At 36.2% G+C, this 22,924-nt stretch overlaps 1 long non-coding RNA gene across 4 annotated transcripts; it reads left to right on the forward strand.

Moving 5' to 3' along the window:
• Nucleotides 1-830: 830 nt before the first annotated feature.
• LOC145102639 (uncharacterized) lies at nucleotides 831-9,290 on the forward strand. Of its 4 annotated transcripts, none has more exons than XR_013706201.1 (5): nucleotides 831-1,465; nucleotides 1,545-2,769; nucleotides 2,847-3,141; nucleotides 8,090-8,829; nucleotides 8,922-9,290. It is a non-coding gene; the product is annotated as an uncharacterized LOC145102639 (long non-coding RNA). The 4 variants fall into 4 exon arrangements; XR_013706202.1 differs by having other exon boundaries at nucleotides 1,545-1,581; nucleotides 1,705-3,141; XR_013706200.1 differs by having other exon boundaries at nucleotides 1,545-3,141.
• The last annotated feature ends 13,634 nt before the right edge of the window (nucleotides 9,291-22,924 follow it).

Below are 22,924 nucleotides of genomic sequence, written 5' to 3' on the forward strand. Positions count from 1 at the left end.
GGTGTTTCCGACAGCAACGATTGTAGTGGGTGGTTGTGGTTTGCGTTGGCAGCCCAAGGGAAAAACAAATGGTGGAGGTTGTTGGCGGCTCCTGGTGGTTCGCGGTTGCACAACTACAACAACATCACCACCCCTTCTTGGTGATGGTTGTGCTTGACAGTGTAAGAAGGAAAGGAACAGAAGAAGAAAAAAAAGAACGTGAAGTGTGGGTGATTGAGGGTGGTTCACGGTGGTCAAAGGTCACCGGTGGTAGGTCTATGGCGGGGTAATGGTGGTGTAGGGTGATGATGTAATGGTGGTGTTAATGATGAGAATGCGGGTGGGAAAAGAAATTTTTGGTGGGTCTAAAGATGGAGGTGAAGATGGTGAATGAGTTTAGGAAGTTTGATCAGGAGGGAAAAGAAATTTTTCAGTTTCTTTTTTTTATTCATTGACTTTCAACGCGAGAGAGAGAGAGAGAGAGAGAGAGAGAGAGAGAGAGAGAGAGAGAGAGAGAGAGAGAGAGAGAGAGAGAGAGAGAGAGATATGTGAGCCCAAATTAGTTATTTATTTTCTTTTTCCTTTAAATTAAATAGAAAAAAATATAAAAAATATATCAGAAAGGGTATTTTAGTCTTTTCAGTTTTCCGAGGGACCAAAACTACAAGCAAACATAGTCAAAAGGACCACCAACCCAAAAAACTCGTGGTTTGAATCAAAACCCCAAAAAAATGCATACCGTAGGACCATTTTTGCAATTTTGTCAAACGAAAATAAACAAAATACAACAAACATTCATATGACATTCCTCCACGTATTCGACTAGCTCTGGCCTAACTTCTTAGCCTAATTTCCTTCCTGTGTCGTGAGAGGGCGGATTTTAAAAGCCTTTTGATTTGAACTTAGTTACATTTGTCTTTTTATCTTGAATTTTTTACTTCGATATTTTTGAATTGACATAAACTAAAATCCTAAGTCTTTTTGAATTGCTTATCACTTATTTATCTTTTTCTTTTATTTAGAAATTTGTGGTGGTTTACTAAATTTTTTTTTTTAAAACACGTTACTTAACGAGTAAATCAAATAGAGCTTTTAACAGTAAATTAAATTCACCAATTTGTTTTTATTCTGTTGGTGCTTTATGTAACTTTCTGTTAAGTTAATTATTGCATTAGTTATAGACAAATGAAGTTTTATATTTTGGGAAGAAGTCTAGAAATACATGCGTACATGACTACATGTGTAGCCTTTAACCCAAAAAGAGTTTTAGAAGCATAATGCTGCGCATAGAAAAGTACACCAAATTCCAATATTTGTCTTTTGGAAGAACTATAAATATTGGTTTTATTTTGATTCTCCATAGGCTCTTTCTCCATCAATCATTTGATATCAAAAAGAGCTTCATCACCACCAATAATGGCTTTCCCAACTCATCTCCTACTTTCTAGTTTTGGCATTCTTAGTATGTGCTCATCGATCATTTCTTGTAGGTTCCCACAAATTCTTTTGGCTGTTCATAACTTTATAATTAAATCTCACCATTCGTTTATGTTTTATTTTAACAGGTAACATTATCTCATTATGCGTGTTCTTAAGGCCAATGTAATTTTTTTCTTTGTATTGATCCCTAAAATATGTGAATTAATTGACTTTAGGGTTTTTCCCGAAACAAACTAGATGTGTTTTACATTATTATTTGATGGATTTACTGTATTTTCTTTTCAGGCCAATTTTCTAGCGAATCTGCAATAAGAAAGAAATAGAAAGGTTTCAGTCATTGCCATACTCGATAACATTATTCAGTTGTATGTTGCTTTGTAGTATGATTATCTCAAAACCAAAAATGGAATGATGATCACCTTCAACTCCATAGGATGCACTATTCAAACTATTTGCATCATTCTCTTTCTCATCTACTTAGCTAAAGAGGCTATGGTATATACCTAAACTAAACAAATTCTATGGGGCAAATAGAATTGGTTTAATTTAGGTATATACAAGGGCCTCTTTAGCTACATAGATGAGAAAGAGAAGGATGTAAATGCTTTCGACAGCGCATCCTATAGAGTTGATGGTGATGATAATCATTCCATTTTTGGTTTTGAGATAACCATACTACAAAAGCAACATACAACTAAATAATGCTATGCACCAAAGGGCTTGTAGCCTAATGGTATCTGGTGTTGCCCTTCCTCTTTGAGGTTGAGGGTTCAAGTCTCGTCATGGACACAGCCACACAAGTGGATTTAAGGTGTAGTTTAAGGGTAAGTTAGATTTGCCGTTTAAAAAAAACTAAATAATGTTATGCAATATGGCAATGACCGAAACCTCAGTTGATTTTTTATTTTAGATTTTATAGAAAACTTGGCGTGAAAATACAGTAAATCCATGACACATCAATGTAAAACACATCTAGATTGTTTAGGGAAAATCCATACAGTGAATTAATATTTTAAGGATCGATACAAAGAAAGTTTAGGGGTAGGTTAGATTTGTCGTTTAAAAAAAAAACTAAATAATGCTATGCAATATGGCAATGACCGAAACCTCAGTTGATTTTTTATTTTAGATTTTATAGAAAACTTGGCGTGAAAATACAGTAAATCCATGACACATTAATGTAAAACACATCTAGATTGTTTAGGGAAAATCCCTACAGTGAATTAATACATATATTTTAGGGATCGATACAAAGAAAAAATTTTTTACAGTAGCGCTAAAAACATGCAAAATGAGATAATGTTTCGGGAAAATCCCTTTCAAACAAGACAACCAAATTCAACTTGCCAAGTAACTTTTTTGTTGCAACAAATTTTCATTACTTCCAAATCTTCTTTTACTGAAACCTTTTTTTGTTTCTTTCAAAGCATTCTTTTAGTGCATTTTTTTCTCTACATCAAAGCTATTCCCTAATCAACTTTCAAGAATCAAAACATTCAACAATGCAGATTCGGCAAGCTCATCATAGTTTTTCAAGAATCAAAATACCAAAGCAAGATATTCAACAACGTATTCATCAATAACTCAACAACTCAACAAGTACTCATCAGAAATTCAAGAATCATAACAAATAAATATTCATTGTTTCAAAGTATTAATCAGAAATTCAACAAAATAGATTTGAAGAAGTCTATTATGCATATTCTTCTTCCTTAAGTCTAGGTATGTATCTTTAATCCTACTCCTATTTGCTTTTATCCTTTTATGTAATTTGACTCAATACCTAATGTGTAAACGTGTAACTGACACATGATATTATTAAAAAAAATGATAATGTCATAAAAAACCTTAAGTTTGACAGAAAATGTCAGTTTTAGCCTTCGACAGATTTTTGGTTCGTTTATCCCGCAAACTTGTCATTTTTTTGTCAGGTTTCCCGTTTTTATCTGTAATAGCAGGTTTCCAGGTTACCATAAATTACTTTTTGCTAAAAAACCCTTAAGTTTACAAATATTTTGCAAAATAACCCTTAAGATTATAAAAAATATAAAATATAAATATATATTCAAAAAAAAATTTGAACGGTAGAAAAATATATATTCAAAATTTGATAAAACAAAATGTTTTTAAAAATTTAATTTTCAAAAGTTTATATCAAACTAATATAAGTTTTACTGTATTTATATTATGAAACGAAAACTGAAACATATTTTTAGCTTTACGTACGGTAAATTTTATATTGGTTCGATATAAATTTTTTATATTTAAATTTTAAAAAGTTATATAGTTTTATCAAAATTTGAACATATTCTTTAATTAATACTTAAACTTTTCAAAGCCAAATTAAAAAAGGCATGTAAGTTAATAATTAACTATGCTAAAATAGTTTAAGATATGAATAATATGACATTAATTAAATTCAATTAATTGTTTTAAAAGGAAAATAAAAATATTTTATATGTGTTAAAAGGTTTATATTTCAAAAATGTATCATATTTTTCATAAAAATAAATATATTTATATAATAAATTAGACAAATACATTTATATTTTATATGTTTAAAATGTTTATGTTTATTTTTTAGAAATAATAAATTATACAACTATATTAATTTTAGAAAAAAAAATGATAATATTATTATTTCTAAAATACAAAACTTTTAAACATATAAAATATTTTGGTTCTCCTTAAAAAAATTGCATGGAAATAATGTCACCATATAGTGATTATGATCACCTCCAAAATTGTTTTACCAGTGATGAATATATACAACAAAAAATACGATACATTATTATTTCTACAATACAAACCTTTTAAACATATAAATATTTTTATTTTCCTTTAAAAAAAATAATTGAATTTAATTATCATATTATTCATATGTTAACTTTTTTTCGCGTAGTTAATTATTAGCTGACAGGTGTTTTTTAATTTTACTTTGAAAATTTTAAGTATTAATTAAGGAATATATTCAAATTTTGATAAACCTAAATAACTTTTTTAAAATTTAAATATAAAAATTTTATATCGAACAAATATAAAATTTATAGTATGTAAAGCTAAAAATATGTTTTAGTTTTGGTTTCATAATATAAGTCCAGTAAAACAAATATTAGTTTGATATAAACTTTTGACATTTAAATTTTTAAAAACTATTTAGTTTTATCAAATATTGACTATATATTTATATTTTATATGTTTATAATTTTAAAGGTTTTTTGCAAAATATTTGGAAACTTAAGGGTTTTTTCGCAAAAAATAATTTATGGTAACCTGGAAACCTACTATTACATGTAAAATGGGCAAAACCAACAAAAAAAAAGGCATAAACGAACCAAAAATCTGTCGAAGGGTAAAACCAACATTTTCTATCAAACTTAAGGCTTTTTATGGCATTATCCCTTAAAAAACTATCAAATTAAGAAAATTTAATTTTGTTCTAAAGAAAGAAGCACTACACAGATAATTAAAAAACATATTATTTTTATTCATAACCGTTGAATCTCATCTTTCTCAAGTAAAACAATGTACTGTAATGTCATATCTCAGAATTTAGGTCTAAAACTATAGATAGTCCATTAACCGCGAACTACACTGTAATAGGACTTACGAAATAATATCTCGATGATTTTAACTACAAATGAGATCATGTTACTCATAAGTGTCTTCAGGATACCTCAAAATGCTCGAAAAATTGACCATCATCATCAAACAAGAAATAGTTCAAAAATCAATGAGATCTAATGTCCTAAAAATCAAATTTTCGCATTTCACCTAAATGGAGGCCATGGATGACCAATATGGATAGAACACATTTTCTGAATTCCGTAGATATAAAGAACGTTTAAAACAGAGAACGTATGAGAAAGTTATGTATGTTTTAAGCTTTTAAGCATGTATATATCTAATTTACCCGGTACCGGACATTACACTGTTCAGTTTGAGGTAGCTACACATCTTGTACGTTTTTGAACATAGGCTTCGGTCTAGTATTTGATTCTTCTATTCTGACATTTTTAGCCGGACCAAAATTGGATTCGCGAAAACTGAAGAATCGGAACTCAGTTGACGTGAAACTTCAAACGCTGTTTTACAGAGATCCATAAATTGGATTTGAAATCGGTTTGCGTTTTTGGAATCATCATGACAAAAACATTCACCAAATATATTTGATATATTTTTATGAGGTCCGGATGGATTCCCATGCAAACCGAGATTACTTATGTGTGGAATAAGACAATGGGGACTCCAGGTTGGAAGACATCCATGTGTACGTTGACCACCACAAGGAAAAGGCACTTTTTTTATTGGCTACCCCATACTGTGTCCTCTATATTCTCTCTCTACCTCCCGCACACAATCTCTCTCTACCTCCTATACCTATGTGCTATCTCTTCTCTCAATATTCTCTCTCTTCTGACTCATCTGACTCATACACATGTTCCTTCTTTCGTTCCTGAGTCCTGACTCCGATAAACACGAAGGGCCGCCACCTCCGACGATCTAGTGGCAGCCACCACACCACCTTCTAGCCTCCGTTCGGCCACCAAACTCCATCGTAAACCTCTAAATCTCTGCCACCACCTTCGTTCGCCTCCATCCTCGTCGATGAACATCAGAACGAAGTACGACAAGAGGTCGGGAACGCTGTCTGCCACCACCATCTTAACCTACCTCCGCCTGTCCCGGTCACACAACACCACCTCCCACCACTGTTTGCGACCTCCACATCCTCCCTCTCGCCATCTATAACTCGCCACTACCCCCTCGGCGACACTACCGCCAACAACGGCGACTGTATACGTGAAAACCGATCGAAGCAAGAGCCTCGCCAGAGGACTCGACTGTGGACGTTCCACCGTCATGCGTAACTACCGCCATCTGTTGCTCTCCTCCTTTTTTTTTGCCACCTTTGATCGACAAACCCAACTTCTAGTTACCACCATAGTAGACTGTTGTTGATGTCTTGTTGCTTCAGGTTTGCTACTTCCGGCGAAGAGGAGTACACCAACAAAGGGTTGCCGGAAATGGGTGGCTGCCGGCTCTCCCTTCCTTGTGGCTGATTAAACACCATCAAACCCCCACCCCCATTTCTGTTTTTGTTCGTTCTGTTTCTCGATCAGTCAAGGGTCGAAGACCAACCCCCTTATTCATGTCAATCGACAAAAACAACCCCTCACATGTATAAGAAATACTAAATCAGCCCCATTGGTTCAAAATATTGCAAATTGGGTCCCCAAATTACTAAAATATTACCAGATCAGTCCCTGTAGTATTTTAAACAACCAAAACCATCAGTTGTTTATTTGTTAAACCAAAACAGCCCCTTTAGTTTGGAAATATTACCAAATGGTCTTGATGGTTAGTTTTAACCCAAAAAGGTGTTGATTGCGGTTTCTCACATTAAATTTCACCAAAACAAACCTAGATCGGGATCACACAACTAGGGTGAGTGTTTACGACCCCTCTTTTTAATGCTTTTATGTTTTGGGGGACAATACATGTGATATATATATATATATATATATATATATATATATATATATATATATATATATATATATATATTGTTCATAACAAACAATTACCGATTTAAAACTAGTTTATAAAGGTTATTTTGATAAGTAACACCTTATTTATACATAAACTAGTCAAATACATGATATATTGATATATTATAGTTGTTTTGAATATATTACCACTAGTAAACTTGATATATCTTCCTATTACAAAGTGTTATGATTTTCTGTGAAAAAGGCATGTCATAAATGTTCACCACTTTTGTAGTACTCCAAAGCTTTTATATATATATATATATATATATATATATATATATATATATATATATATATATATATATATATATATATATATATAAAAGTTAGAAAACTTACCACCTATTTAAGCGAGTAATATACACTTTTAAGAATATATCAAACATAATGGGCTTTTATAGTCAAACTTTATGGTATAACTTTATCCGTATAACTTGAAACCTGTGTTTACTAACTACAACACTAACATGTAACTTTATCTGTATATCCATATACCATAGTTAATGGCCTTTAAAGTGAGATGTTATTCATTACCTAAGTATATCCACTCATCTATAACCGTTACTCCTCAAAGCGAGATACGTATGTATAGATCTATATTGGTTGACACCCCCACCTGTGGTTGCTAGCTACAACCTTGACGAATCAACCGAAGCGCGTGATAATTATCTTTAGTCTTTATCCACGATGTCCAATGAAGCGTCGTAAGGGGTTATATCTCGTCACATAAATCAATTATAGGAATCACTATAAGCATTAACCAAATCTCTTTATCTAGAAACCACAAATTCGGTTTCTCTCTTTATCAAACATTTTAGGTATGGATTTACTTATGGTTTCTATCTTTATCAAACATTTTAAGTATGGATTCACTTATGATTGATCTCTTTACCAAACATTTTAAGTATGGATTTACTTATGATTTCCCTCTTTATCAAACATTTGAAGTACGGATTTAATTATGATTTCTCTCTTTATTATACCTTTTAAGTATGGAATTACATACAAATAAAATACTTTTTTTGGTCTTTTTAAAAGTATCATTACTACAGTTAGCAGAAAACTGTAACTATCACGAACCTTTGTGTTGACCCTCAAACTACATGTATTCTCAGGAGACCATTGAACCAGCTTTTAACAGAAGGAATTATCATGGATTTCAGGCAAACTAGCTTTCTCTAGATTTTGTTATTTCGTCCTATTTATTAAGGCAATTCATGTACTTACTTATTATTATAATATGTAAAATCCATGTATTCAAACCTTAAAGTAGAATATAACTGATGTATTATTATCGTTGTACTTGTGATGTATAATCAATTTGCTTGTGATCCATGAACTAAGCATTAATGTCTTGCAAATTGTAGAAGAAGAGTCTGTTTGCAACCACGTGCAAGAATTTAAAGATACATGGAACACCTTGAAAGGATTAATGTGAATTTCAAGAATGAGTTGGCCATAGATGGTCCTTAATTCTTTGACACCTTATTATGATCAGTTCATTTTGGCTTATCATTTGAACAACACAGAAACCACATTGACCCAACTCCACAACCTGTTGCGAACGACAGAGTCAGGAATGAAGAAGAATCAAACTCCTACCTCTACTAAAGCCCCTGTCCTTTCCATTGGGAAAACCAAAGGAAAGGTGCACCTAAGTAGAATTTGAAGGGCAAGGCCCATGTTGGATCGTCAAGCAATAAACTAAAAGCGAAGCCCAGTTCTGACATTCCTTTTATTCGTGATCCCCAAAAGGCCATTTGCTTCTATTGTAATGATAAGGGCCACTAGAAACGAAGCTTCCCCAAGTACTTGTAGGACATCATGGATGGCAAGGTGAAGCCATCGTTGGGAGGTATTTACATTATTAAAACTTACAACTCATAACCTAATCGTTCTTGGGTCCTTGATATCGGATGTGGTTTTCATATTAGTTCTAATTTGCAGGGACTAAGAGAAAGTGAAGAGGTGGAGCATGGAAGGATAAATCTGACCATGGGCAATAGGCGATCTTCTCCTGTTACCAAGATTGGAACTTATAATATTAATCTTAGTAGTGATGTTAGATTAGATTTAGTTAACTATTTCTATTCATCAGAAATGACGTGAAACATTATTTCTTTTCATGCACTTTTTAGACAAGGTTTTCAATATTCGTTTATGATGGGTTTTGAGCAATACATCAATCCTATGGTGTACATGCAAACCCTAATAGCTTTTGGATCTAGTTTGTCTAATGAACATGCAATTGAATATCCAAAACTATAAACCCTAGATCTATCATATAAGAACTGAAATAAGGGTTTAGTAATTACCTTTGATTGTTATATAGTAATAACAATCAATTCCTTGCTTTGATTGGCTTCAGAAAGCTTAGTGCCTCAAGTGCTGCATGTAACATCCGGATTCCTAGGTATAATTTTTATTCTTTTATTTTTAGGTGTTGTGAGGAGACTCAGCGAGTTGGAGTCTAAACTCGCCGAGTAGGATCGCGGTTTTTGCACGCGGGTTCACGTCTGGACTCGGCGAGTCCAAGGGTGGACTCGGCGAGTCCACGCTGTTTAATGAAACCCTAATTTCCAGGGGTTGAGACCTATTTAAAGGGGATTATGGCCGTCATTTGCGGCCACCAACCCCAGAGAGTAACCCTAAAGAGATCTTGAGCATTTTGGGAGAGAGAGGAGGCCATTGCTAACCTTTGAAGCATTTTTTGGCAAGGCAAAGGAGGTTCTAGATAAGAGGAAGCAAGGGAGGTGGACATTCTTCAAATTTGGAGCTCAGAGCATCACTTTGGAGGTAATATTTTGGCTCCCTTTCTGTTGTTATGATGAACATGGAGGTTTAGGGTTTCTTTACCTCTTTGTTGGTTAGATTTGATGTCCATTTCGTCCCTATTTGTGATGAGGCTTGGAATGGGATCCATAGAGGTCCAGAGAAGCTTTATTCCTCAAGCTTTTTGAGGATTCATGGGAGTTTTGACCATGGGTTATGAGATATGGGGCTAAAACATCATATCAGAGCAAATAGATGTTGTTTGAGCATCAAGGTTTGGACTTTACGTGATTATCATGCTTGGGGAGGCCAGATCTATGATTGAATGGAACAGATCTGACCTCAGAAGTGGTTTTGAGTTTATGCATGGCATGAACTCGCTGAGTCTGAAGAATAGACTCGGCGAGTAGTATGAAGTTTTCCCGTAATCACTCAGTGAGTGGACTTGTCGAGTTGAGGGAACGACTCAGTGAGTCAGGGTGAGTCAGGGGGACTGAGTTCAAGCCGGAACTCGCCGAGTTGTTCTTGAGACTCGGCGAGTTGAGTCGTGGTGGCCCCGCGATTCATGCCAGGTGGAACTCGTCAAGTCAGGGAGGTACTCGGCGTGTCAAGAGAGGATCTAAGAGAGTCAGTGGACACGTGTAGACTCGCTGAGTCACCCTAGTGCACTCGTCGAGTCCGGTCGAAGTTGACCGTTGACCTTGTTGAGTTTTAGGGTTGAGTACAGTTGTATTTATGAGTGTATTACTTTGTGTGATTAGGCGGAGGCTAGATCACATTTATTCTGAGTCAGATATTTACCGAGACATCGAGGTGAGTCTTCTCACTAAACATTACCTAGAGTGGTATATTGTGTAGACCAGAGGGTCTTATGTGTTATGTATGAGATTATTTGCTATGTGTTATGTGTATGTTGTATGTTGTTATAGACCGGACCGAAGGGTCCAACGATACAGACCAGGTCGGAGGGCCCAACGAGCTATGACCGGACTAGAGGGTCCAACGAGCTACGGGACTGGAGGGTCCCGCTGAGACACATCGACCGGAGGGTCGTATTATAGCCTTGAGTGGCGTATGTGTTGTATGCGGTATTTTGGGGAACTCACTAAGCATTTATGCTTACAGTTGTTGTGTGATGTGTTTCAGGTACCAGTGATGAGCGCGGGAAGGCGCCGACATGATCCGTACACACTTGAGGAGTTTATGTTTTGGATTCTGGGGAGATGTTTTTGTGAAAAATACATTTGATACAATATGTTTGGTGTTATTTTGTAAGTAAATGAATGTTTTGAAAATGAAAAATTGTTTTGAAAATTTACGTTGTTACACTACACCTCTAATGGAGTCACAAACACCACTAAGCAACTAGATGAAGAAGGAGAAGAGAGGAGGCACCCAAAAACGTCTAGAAACCCTAAGGATTCAGTTACCCACGTTTTTGGGGCCTAAAGGGTCCTTTATATACTTGTTTGGGCTGTTAGGGTTTCAGTTAAAACCTAATGGACAACTTAAAATCTAAGCAACCCATGGAACCTTCTGGATAAGGCCATGGATGAAAATATGATGGGCTCCCATCATAATTTCGTTCATCCCTTGTTCCTTTAGCATTCCTTAGCCCAATAACTCAATTATCCAATAATTGCAGTCTAGTCCCCTATATTTAATTAATCTCTTTTAGCCACATAATTAATTATCAATTAATTCTTGACTAATATTAATTAAACGATTTGATTTCTCCTTTAATATATTATTCTCATAATATATTAATAAATCATAATTAAACCTTTCTCTCCTTAATTCATCCTACATATTGCTATGGTGAAGGCAACCCAAAAGGACCATGCTCATAATCGGGTCAAGTACATACCAAAATAGTTATGGACTTAGACACTAATCCAACAGTTTAATGATATGAATGGATCGATTTTGGTTTATATAAATGCCAATTCTTATGTTTGAAGCTTTACCTTGTGATGGTGTGTATGAAAATGTGATTTATGTTGATAGCTTAGGTAATAGTGTTTTTCATATTTACTTGTCTAATGGTTTAGACTGTCGGGTTTTGAGCATTCTAACACTCATAAGGTGTTCATGCAACCCTAGAAACCTTAGATCTATGTTTGACTAAGATACATGCAAAATTGATTTTCCAAGGTTCATAATCCTATCTAGCATACATGGGGAACTTTTAAACATAAAAGTAAGCTAGAAAACATACCTTGTAGTAGTTTGGATTCCTTGAAAACCTTGTGAGCCTAGCACCCCAAGTGTGATGCCTCAAATGTCTCACACAACACCAAATGCTATTGGAATGACTTGAGAGAAATGCAGAACACTTCTAAAATCGGCTTACCCTCTCTATTCTTTCTAGTGTCTCTAGTGTTCGATTTTGGTGAGCTTTATGTTGCTTATATGGTGTGTTACAATTAGGGTTACACCATGTCAACCCTAATGTGACATGAATCCTCATTTCCATGATCCATGGGTTTACTCCTCCATGGAGCATCCTATGGGTCTTAGCCCAACTTGATAATCCATGGAGCATTTAGCCCACTATACAAGTATGTATGATTTACACAATCAACCCATGTATTTAATTAGTCACCTTTTTGATCACTTAATTAATTCTAAATTAATTCTTGATCAATACTAATTAAATAATATTATAATATATTAGGACCTATAATATATTAATAAACCATAAGTGTTATTTCTCTCATTTTATTCTATCCAAATGCATGATGCCATGCAACCCAAATGGACCATGCCAAACCGGGTCAAGTACTTACCAGAAATAGTTATGAGCTTAGACACCTTATCCAACAGTCTCCCACTTGGATAAGTCTAATAACTATAACTACAAGTATGACTTCAGAAACCGATCAGCAATCATAGCTCTATCAAGGTCTCTCGGAACTGAGATGATGATGATATGCCATTTAAGATAAGTGATCATATAATCCTCTGTTCTAGATATCAGCCAGACAAATACATGGAACAATGTCTTTCTTACTTATTATCCAACAATTTGTTTCTCGATTTCCGATTTGTTTGACAAAGAACTTAATCGAACACATCAATTTAGTTCTGACCGTGACCGATACATAGGTGAAAACAAAATCATCGAGGGGCCCAAATATCGCTTCTAATCCAAGAAGGAACAGATAAACTTCGACTCATATGCTTGTTCTACTACTTGTTGAATTATACACAAAGGTACGTTTTATAACATCGAGTTACCAATGCATTTTCGTACAATAAATGTACAACCAACTTATAGGCAACAAGTCATATCTCTAGGTTCGAAGACTTATATGATATTACCGTATCACGATCACTCGAGATAAATTCCATGAAGTGATACTAGTGAGCGTGGGTTGAATTCAATACTCAGAACTTATGAGCACTCATGAGAGTTGTAGCTATGTCCAACATCTTAGACCTCTACAAGCCAACCCAGACAGTCTTAATTCATACCTACTTCCAACATATGACCGAGTGTGGAGAAGTTGAATAATATGTAATACATAACATAAATATTCTGGAAGTCAAAACATGCAAAATAAATAATAGTAAATGATTGACAAAATATAGCAACGCTTTAATCATAAATAAACACAACTTTTATTCATCATCAAATGTCAATTACACATTACAAATTTCAGAGCTATCTAACTACTAAAACTAATATCATCCTTCAGCCCTATGCGCCTCGCATGCTGGAGATGCTTAACCTTACCCAGTCCCTTCGTGAGGGGATTTGCTGGGTTCTCATCCGATGATACCCTCTTTGCCACGAGGAGTCCTTTTATTCGATGTTTGATGAAATGGTATTTTCTGTCGATGTGTCTGGATCTCCCATAATCCCTTGGTTCTTTCGCTAAGGCAACTGCACTTTCACTATCACAGAAAATTTCCATAGGCTCCTTTATAGCTGGTACAACTCCAAGGTCTCCAATGAAGTTCTTCAGCCATATTGCCTCCTTCGCTGCCTTGCTTGCTGCTATATACTCTGATTCGCAATTTGAATCAGTCACTGTCTCCTGCTTGGAACTTTTCGAAGTAATTGCTCCTTCGTTTAAGGTAAAGACCCAACCTGACTGAGAGCGGAAATTATCCCTATCAGTCTGGAAGCTAGCATCACTATACCCTACAACTATCAAGTCATCACTCCCACCGAGGGTAAGGACCCAGTCCTTACTCCTCCGCAGGTACTTGAGGATATTATTTACCACAGTCTAGTGAGCTTTGCCAGGATTCCCCTGATATTTGCTGACCATGCTCAAAGCAAATACGACATTAGGACGAGTACAAGTCATAGCATACATGATCGAGCCTACATTGGAAGCATAAGGTGCTTGACTCATTTCTACTATCTCAGCCTCGGTACTCGGGCTTTGAGTCTTACTCATTCTGGCGTTACTCTAGATGGGTAACTCTCCTTTCTTAGAATCTTGCATGCTGAACCTCTCCAGCACCTTATCCAAGTAGGTACTCTGACTAAGTCCAATTAGTCTTTTACTCCGGTCTCTCAGAGTCCTGATCCCTAGAATATAGGCAGCTTCTCCTAGGTCTTTCATAGCGAAACACATCCCATGCCAAGACTTCACTTGCTGCAAGTTTGGGATGTCATTTCTTATGAGTGGTATGTAATCCACATACAGTACCAAAAATCTAACTATACTCCCACTAGCCTTGACATATACACAAGATTCATCTTCACTCCTTGAAAAGCCAAACTCTTTGACTTTCTCATTGAAATAAAGATTCCATCTTCGAGGTGCTTGTTTCAATCCATAGATGGATTTCCCAAGCTTACACACTCTATTAGGGTATTCTGTACTGACAAAACCCTCTGGCTGACACATGTAAACATCTTCAACCAAACTTCCATTAAGGAAGGCGGTTTTGACATCCATTTGTCATATTTCATAATCATGAAATGCAGCAATGGCTAACAGGACCCTAATGGACTTAATCTTTGCTACTGGTAAAAAGGTTTCATCATAATCAACTCCCGGAGTTTGAGAAAAGCCCTTTGCAACCATTCACGCCTTATAAGTGTGTACATTACCATCCATGTCAGTCTTCTTCTTGAAGATCCATTTGCACCCAACTGTCTTACGACCTGGTACATTGTCAACCAAGTTCCAAACTTGATTGTCATACATGGACTGTATCTCGCTGTCCATTGCCTCTTTCCATTTAGCAGACTTGGGGCCTGCCATGGCTTCCGCATAGCTGTTAGATTCATCCAGACTTACCAGTTTCCCATCACTGATAAGTGTCTCACCTTACGCAGTAATATGGAAACCATAGTAGTGCTCAGGTGCATTCCTAACCCTTGTGGAACGCCTCAGAGGTACAGACTCGTCAATTGGATCAACAGGAGTTTCCTCCTCAGGTTGACTGCTAGGGTTTGAAGTACCATCACCACTTGACTCTTGAATTTCTTCGAGGTCGGTTTGCCTCCCATTGTTTCCTTGGCTTATGAACTCTCTCTCTCTCTCTCTCTCTCTCTCTCTCAAGACACCCATCCTTGCTACAAAGACTACATTCTCACTGGGTCTGTAAAAGAGGTAACCAAAGGATTTTTGTGGGTAGCCGATGAAAATACACCTCTCATTTCGAGGTTCGATCTTATCGTGAGTGTCACGTCTAACGAACGCCTCACAACCCCAAATCTTGATGTGGTCTAGATTAGGAACTTTTCCAGTCCACATCTCATGAGGAGTTTTGGTAACTTTCTTTGTAGGGACTAGATTAAGGATATGGGTGGCAGTCTCTAAGGCATACCCCCAAAATGAGATTGGTAGCAAAGCTTCACTCATCATGGAAGAAACCATATCCAACAAGGTTCAATTACGCCTCTCAGCACACCTTTCAACTATGGTGTCCTGGGAGGTGTCAATTGTGAGACAATCCCACATTCCTTAAGATAGTCGATGAACTCTGTACTAAGATACTCACCACCACGATTGGATCGAAGCATCTGATGTTCGTACCGAACTGATTCTCCATTTCTTGCTTGAACTCTTTGAATCTTTCAAAGGTCTCTAACTTATGCTTATTAAGTAGACATATCCATATCTACTATAATCATCTGTAAAAGTCACATAATAGCGATTAGCATCCCTTGTGGCAGTTTTGAAGGGTCTACACACATCTGTGTGCACTAGATCCAACAAACCTTTACCCCTTGCACAAGAACCAGTAAAGGGTGACTTTGTCATTTTTCCAAGTAAGCATGATTCACAATTGTCATCTGACTTTAGGTCAAATGACTCTAAGTATCCATCCCTTTGGAGTCGGCCTATGCGTTTCTTGCTTACATGTCCAAGACGGCAATGCCATAATGATGCTTTATCCAAGTTATTTTTATTAGAAGAATCAATACACAACATATTACTTCCTAGGTTATCTACAACAGACAAAGCTTAATACACACCATCACTAGGTAATGCTTTAAAATAAAGAACATTATTAAAAAAGCATTTATTCCACCAACTTCATTATAAAAAAAGGTAAACCCTTGTTTGTACAAAGCAAGAAAGGAAATAATATTTCTTTCCATTTCAAGCGAGTAACAACATATATTCAAATCTAATGTAAACCCACTACTTAGAAACAAAGAATAAACTCCAATCTTGGTGACAGGTGAAGCTTTCCTATTCCCCATGCTCAAGTTTATCTTTCCATGCTCCACATTCTCACTTCTTCTTAGTCCCTGCAAATCAGAACATATGTGAATTCCACATCCTGTATCAAGGACCCAAGAGTTAGAATAGGGTGAGTTATTATACAATATTGTGTAAATACCTGCATGGGTGGGTTTCACTTTCCGATCCTTAATATCTTGCTGGTACTTTGGGCAGTTCCGCTTCCAATGCGTCTTTTCATGGCAATAGAAGAATTCAACCTCTTTTGGGTCAGAAGAAGGAGTAACGAAACCTTTCTTGGTTTCACTTGAAGAGGATCCATTAAGGGTCTTACCCTTGGTACCCTTCGAAGGGTTCTTCCTCTTTTTCCCTCTACTTTTCCCGATTTCCAGGACAGGGGCGAAGCTTGGAGTAGGAGTAGGAGTGGTAACAACCGACTTACCTTTAAGACCTGTTTCAACGGTCTTTAGGAGTCCTTGAAGCTTGATGAGGGTAACTTCCTCCTTGTTCATGTGGTATGTCATGCGGAATTGATCATAACACGATGGTAAGGAGTGCAAAATGATATCTATTGCTAACTCCTCAGAGAAGTTCACATTTAGCTTCAGCAGACGGTCCACATACCGTTGCATTTTCTGCATATGGCCCATGATGGGTTCCCCATCCTTCATCCGGGTTGTTATCATGGAAGAGATTATTTCATATCGCTCTTGACGAGCACTCTGATGGTAGCGGTCACTTTTGGAGCTCGGCTGTCATAATGGCCAACATGATGCATTCCACTTTGGTAGTATCTCTTTCATGTGCCTCATATTTGCCACCTCCTTAGGAGAAGCAGACGGCTCGGGTACCTTAAGCTCCTTGTCGAGGACATATTCCTTGTCCTCATACTGAGTGACCATCCTGATGTTCCTGATCCAATCCATAAAGTTGAATCCATCAAAGATGACTCTCCCACAAAGGTTCATGAGAGAGAAGGAGCCCATAGGGTTTGAGCCAGAAGCAACATTGTTGGAAGACATTTGAAAACAAAGAAAACAAGTTTAGATATAAAGATAGTCCTTAATAAAACACCCAAATGTAATATTAAGGCTAGGATCCGTTCACAATATATTATAACTTAGAAGAGGGATGTCGTAATCTAAGCTGTAACATATTTGAAAGGTAGGTGAATGACGATTCACCAATTTCCACCATGAAAAATGAAATATAAATTATTACGTTTTTAATTGGTTTTTAGAAACTCCTAGATTCTTTTGAGATTCATTGAACTTTTCAATGGAATGTTTTAATCTCGAGTTTTCCCTTCAGGTTTTGTGACTGGGATGCCGAGGATCACAAAACAAGGTGTGAAGTAACCATGCAAACTACTTGGTACCCTTAATGTTTTTCACTCAATCGATGTGCCGGTTAGCCACACGCGCTCCACCGACCTATGAAAAACCTTAAGTCACCCTTTGCCTACCTTGTTAAGTCCAAGTTAGTGTGCCAGTTAACCACACACGCTCCACTAACGACTCAATCAAAGTGCGAAGTGTAATTTCATGGGTTAGCGCCTTATTCACATTTTCCTAAAGTAACTAAGATTGTGAATTTATAAAAACATTTATTTACTTTATAATAATCATTATACTTTTAATGAGAATTTTTAAGTTATTGTCCTACCCATTCGGCTAATGACCCTCCACCAGTCAAGGAAGCGGTGGATGAGAGTGGACACCCATTAAGCTGCCATTTTATAGGCAACAACCTTATACCCCCTTATAGACCGGCTTCGTGAATGAGGCCTACTAACGGTAAAACGACTTGATCTTATATATATATATATATATATAATTAACTTATAATATTATATAGTATAAGGGTTGAATTTTAACTTTTAAAATTCTAGGGGTTGGAACTAAAGTTTACTAGATGACTTTACATGTTCCAAAACTTGAGGGCAAGTTTTGTAACTTTACAAAACTTTTCAATTCATAACTTAGGAGTTATTGTTTATTAAAAGTGAAGACTCTTCATTTTTTTTAACTTATGTGTTCTTTTAATGGATTTATTACAAAGTGACTTTTGGTTATCCATAACATGAGGACAAGTTATGGACTCCATTAAAACACATCATGATCATGAATTAACTACCAATCAATAGCACATAATTCCTATGATCTTGCAAGAACTCATAAGAACATGAATATTCATATCAAAATTTCAAGAACATACGAACACATATAAGCATGGAATTTTGATATTAGCCATTGTAAATGGATTAGAACAACCATTACACCATCTAAAACAAGTTTTAAAACACCAAAATAGTTTAGGGTAATGTTTCTAGTCGATTTCCAGTAGCAAAAATTGAAAATCTGCACTCTGACAGGCCAACTCGTCGAGTGCAAGAGCTGACTCGCTGAGTTTGTTGAAGATACACTTGGACTCTTCGAGTCCCCTGTGCAAACATCAAAAATTTCGACTTTTTTAGCTATTTTGCATCAAGTATCAAACAAAAAAAACCAATTTATGATACCACTGTAGGGTTTTGAGCATTCTAACACTCCTAAGGTGTTCATGCAACCCTAGAAACCTTGGATCTATGTTTGACTAAGATACATGCAAAATTGATTTTCCAAGGTTCATAATCCTATTTAGCATACATGTGGAACTTTTAAACATATAAGTAAGCTAGAAAACATACCTTGTAGTAGTTTGGATTCCTTGAAAACCTCGTGAGCCTAGCACGCCAAGTGTGATGCCTCAAATGTCTCACACAACACCAAATGCTATTGGAATGACTTGAGAGTAATGTAGAACACTTCTAAAATCGACTTTCCCTCTCTATTCTTTCTAGTGTCTCTAGTGTCCGATTTTGGTGAGCTTTATGTTGCTTATATAGTGTGTTACAATTAGGGTTACAACATGTAAACCCTAATGTGACATGACTCTTCATTTCCATGATGCATGGGTTTACACCTCCATGGAGCATCCATGGATCATCCTATGGGTCTTAGCCCAACTTGATAATCCATGGAGCATTTAGCCCACTATACAAGTATGAATGATTTACACAATCAACCTATATATTTAATTAGTCACCTTTTTGATCACTTAATTAATTATAAATTAATTCTTGATCACTACTAATTAAATAATATTATTAATATATTAGGACTGATAATATATTAATAAACCATAAGTGTTATTTCTCTCATTTTAGTCTATCCAAATGCATGATGCCATGCAACCCAAATGGACCATGCCAAACTGGGTCAAGTACATACCATAAATAGTTATGGACTTAAACACCTTATCCAACATAGACAAGGCATGCTTGTGGTATTTTTGTCTTGGGCACATTAACAAGAAATGCATCACCCAACTCCAAAAAGGATGGTGAGTTGCAATCATTTGACTTAAGGCCAGATGATGAATGTGAATCTTGTCTTTTGGGGAAGATGACAAAGTCACATTTCACTAGATTTTGTGAAAGAGGTTATGGTTTGTTGGATCTCATACATATAGATGTGTGTGGACCCTTCAGATCCACCACAAGGGATGTTAATTGATTTTATCTTACATTTATAGATGATTATAGCAGATATGGTTATATCTACTTAATAAAGCATAAGTCAGAAACCATTGAAATTTTCAAAGAGTTTAAACATGAAGTCTAGAATTAATTAGGCAGGATGACAAAGATGCTATAATCTGACAGAGGTGGAGAGTATCTTAGTATCGAGTTCCATGACTATCTCAAGGAATGTGGAATTGTTTCACAATTGACCCCACCTTGGACACCACAACTTAATGATGTGGCTGAGAGGCATAATCGGACCTTGTTAGACATGGTTCATTCCATGATGATTCAATCTTCTCTTCCCATTTCTTTCTAGGGGTATGCCTTAGAAACAGTTGACCATATCCTAAATTGTATCCTTACGAAGAAGGTTTCCAAAACACCTCACGAGATGTGGACATGGAAAGTTCCCTCGTTAGCACATATCAAGGTCTGGGGTTGTGAAGCTTTTTTTTAGATGAGAGACTCATGACAAGATAGAACCTAGAAGTGAAAGATGTATTTTGATTGGCTACCCATAATTTTTTTAGATATTTGTTCTACAGACCTGGTGAGAACATGGTCATTGTAGCATGAAAGGGAGTATTTCTCAAGAGAGAGATCATATGCAAAGACGACAGTAGGATTACCATTGACCTTGAAGAGATTCAAGAGTTAACCAATGAAGGAACCTTAGAAGAAACTAGCACTCAACTTGAGGATGAGACTCCTATTAAAACCATTGACAATTCTTTACCTCTTCGCTAATGTAGTAGAGTTCGCATGCCACCAATGTTCTATGGTTTCCATATAATGTCGGATGGTGATATGTTTATCAGTAATGGTACACTGGAAAATTTGGATGAGCCAGCTAATTATAAGGAAGCAATGGTAGGCCCTGAAGCTGCCAAGTGGAATGAGGCAATGGATAGCGAGATCAAGTCCTTGTATGATAACCACGTTTGGAATTTGGTTGATCAAGAACCTGATCGAAAGATAGTTGGTTGTAAATGGATCTTCAAAACGAAGACTGACATGGATGGAAAGGTACACATTTTCAAGCCACGACTGGTTGCGAAGGGCTTTACTCAAACCCCATGGATTAACTATGATGAGACCTTCTCACCAATGGCCAAGATAAAGTCTATTAGGATAATGCTTTCCATACGTGACAACCCGAAATTTATTCCGTCATTTTTAACCCCTCTTTCCGTTAATAAGCCTCGTCTTATTAAACTGTCCGTTAACCTTTTGGATTGGTTAATTAATTTGGGACTTTTATAATGACTTAGTAAGGTTTGAAACAAATTAGAAACACCCTCATTAATCCCTTGAAAAGTTTTAGTTTCAACCAAGTCAAAATACGACCATTTAATCGGGTGCAACCAAAAGCCCCGTTTAACGTCAGTATTGGTTAGATTTCCACTGAGCCCCAACTCAAACCCCTATATAAGGGTGAGTGGAGTCCATTTGAGACTTTCCACTCTCTCTCTCTACAACTTGCTTTCGATCCAAAACGCCCGTTTCGAGCCCCAAACTAGTAAGTAATCTATCCTAACTTGTTGTGTAGCATAGTTAACATGCAAATTCGTGTTTAAGACATCAAATAGGGGCAAATTCATGTGTTTACGGCCCAAGAACACTCTTGGACCGTGAACACCCTTAAGTGGGGTTTTGAAGCCCCAAAACCCCTCTAAACTACCCCTAGGGCTTAGATATGACTTGTGGAGAGTAAACATGATTTTACGGCCCAAGAACACTCTTGGACCGTAAAACCCTCTTCATAGGCCGTGAACACCCTTTAAGGTGTTAGAATTGCCCTTAAACACCTCCTATGGCTTGGGAAAATGTCTAGAATCAACCACAATTGAAGTAGGGTCTTTAAACATTAAAGAAACTATGGACATAGGAGTTTACGGCCGTAAACCCCCCAAGAAATGGTCCATGGGCCGTAAACTCCCCTAAATAGGCCAAATGATGCCCTAACTCCCCTATATGGCTTGGAAAAATGCATAGAACTTTATTCTCTACCATTTAAGACCTTAATACACCAAAGGAATGAGAATATAAGAGCTTACAGCCGTAAACTCCTTGTTTAGGGCCGTAAACTCCTTAATTGGTCCATTTGGAGCCTTAAACCCCTTCATATGCCTTATATTTGGACCTAGCCTAATTCTATGAGTGATATAAGACCTTGAAGCATCCTAGAACACACCACCCATGATTTTACGGCCGTAAACTCATGGGGATATGGTCTTAGGGCCGTAAACTCTATAAAGAGTTTACTCTTGAAGAGTAAATTCCCTAACTAGGCCATACATACCCTTAGATACTACCCGGGACACCCCTAACACTTAACCAAAGTGTTTTTTCGCACTTTAGGATGCGTATATGTGTTTAATTAGTATTATATTTACTAATTGTATGTAAACATATTTCATCATATGTTAATAGGTCACTAAGTGTGTTCAAGTCTTTACTTGACACCGAGCACCCAACCGACACTTTCGTTCGATCCACTTACAACAGGTGAGTTCATACCCCTGAATTAAGCTTTTAAATGTTTTTACATGCTTTATGGGGGGGGGGGAATACAAGTTAAAACATGCTAGTTATAATATCAAACATATGTGATTAATAACCCGCATGCACAAGGATTTATTACACTTTCAGTTGTTTTACCGAGTATAATACTATAGATGGTTTTCGAAAACGTCTTTACTTGTTTAAATCTTTTCTCAAATTATCTCTCGTGCTGTATGTTTTACTTCTAAACCAGTTACAACAGTGTTTTAAACAAATGTTTTCTTTACTTAAATTGTGTTATCAAATTATATTCAAAACGTGTTTATGAACGGTTTTTCAAAGCTTGTTTTACATAACTATATCAAGTCGTGAATTCTTATTTTTAAAGGTTTTCCAAAATTTTTACCAAAGTTTTCTTCTATACTTCTATACTTCTGCTTCATTAA

Source organism: Lactuca serriola, chromosome 4 (assembly GCF_051521515.1).
Source record: "Lactuca serriola cultivar US96UC23 chromosome 4, Lser_US96UC23_V15, whole genome shotgun sequence".
Lineage (NCBI taxonomy): Eukaryota > Viridiplantae > Streptophyta > Magnoliopsida > Asterales > Asteraceae > Lactuca > Lactuca serriola.